Below are 1,683 nucleotides of genomic sequence, written 5' to 3' on the forward strand. Positions count from 1 at the left end.
TGGGACACCTCCCCCATCCTCTGTCCCTTCACACGCTGCCCACTGGGACCGTCCAGCGGCCGGCCGAGTGAATCTAAATAACCCGTCTCATTCTCTTCCCTAGGACGTGATGCCGAACGACCAGGGCCGTCTGGCTGCAGACGGACACAGGCCTCTGCCCCCACCTCACCCGGGGCCGCACGACAGAGGGTGCCCGATCAGCGGGGAGTCCCATCCTCCCCAACCCAATCTGCGGAGCAAGACACCCAGAGGGTGGCGATACCACAAGCCACAGAAATGGCCAGGGACAACCCTCCGGACTCTGAGCTTCCCCACACCATAGAGGAGACGTTAAATACAGACGTCCTCGGGCTTGCGGCACTGCTATCTCCCACACCATCCACCATCCCAGAGACACTCACCCCGGCGGGCCTATTTAGTGATGAGTCTCCAGGGTCACAGTCTTCGTCGCACATCACAGCTGAGCAAGTACAGCAGGTGGAGGTCGGAGCAACCGAGGGCCCGGACTGGTGGAGGGCAGGCCAGGCCCAGCATCCAGCTGGCTCCCAGACGTTTTCCGAGTTCCTGGAGTTTCTCAACCCACCCGCACAGCCGATGCCTCAAGAAACCCAGGGACACAACGACGGGATGAGGGCTGCCTTCCTGGCTCTGCAGACGCTGTTAGAGGAGTCGAACCGCGTCCACGAGCAGGGAGTGGTGCCGCTCATGGCAGAGACCCAGTCCGACACCGCACGGATGGTATCCGCGGTGGAGGCAATGGGTCAGGTTATGCAAGGCGTTGGGGTTAATGTGCACGCGTCATCCTCGGCCCTGGACAGGGTTGCCCTCTCACAGGCAGCAATGTGCCAGAGCCAAAACGACATTGCCGGCCCGCTGCGGGCCTTGGCCGAGTCTCAGCAGGTCATGGCCCAGTCACAGCACGCCATGGCCCAGTCACAGCACGCCATGGCACAGACACAGCACGCTATGGCCCAGACACAGCACGCCATGGCACAGACACAGCACGCCATGGCACAGACACAGCACGCCATGGCCCAGTCACAGCACGCTATGGCACAGGCACATCACGCCATGGCACAGTCACAGCACGCCATGGCCCAGTCACAGCACGCCATGGCCCAGTCACAGCACGCCATGGCCCAGTAGCAGCAGTCAGTCGCCGAGAGCATCAACCGCCTGACACATGTGCTGGATTGTGTTGTGCACTCACAGGTTGAGATCACACAGTCCCTGGCGGGAATGTCTAACTCCCTGGACTCCGTGTCTGCAAACCTTCGGATCCTGGTGGATACCGTTGCAGGCCTCCAGGACTGGCAGCGCCAGGTGTCGGTGGTGCGACGGGGCACCTCCCCGCTCGCACCTCTGTCCCACAGTGAGGCCCGGGGGCCACCGGGCTCCCCGAGGGAGGAGGAGGTTTCGGAGCCCGTCCCATTAAGTCCATCACGGGACGTCCCGGAATTCTCGGCCTCCCCCCGCCCATCCCTGGTGCATCGGGTGGGCAGCAGGCAGAGCAGGGTGGCACAATGTCACCCGAGACGCCCGCAGAGCAGCCTGGCCCATCAAGGCCGCGTCACCCCAGGAAACGCTTAGCCAAGGAGAAACGAGTCGAGGGGGGCGATTCGCAGCAATCCTCCTCCACTCCTGCTGTATCATCTGGGGAATCACTTCGACGTAGTGGTAGGG

Source organism: Scyliorhinus canicula, unplaced genomic scaffold (assembly GCF_902713615.1).
Source record: "Scyliorhinus canicula unplaced genomic scaffold, sScyCan1.1, whole genome shotgun sequence".
In the NCBI taxonomy this organism is placed as follows: domain Eukaryota; kingdom Metazoa; phylum Chordata; class Chondrichthyes; order Carcharhiniformes; family Scyliorhinidae; genus Scyliorhinus; species Scyliorhinus canicula.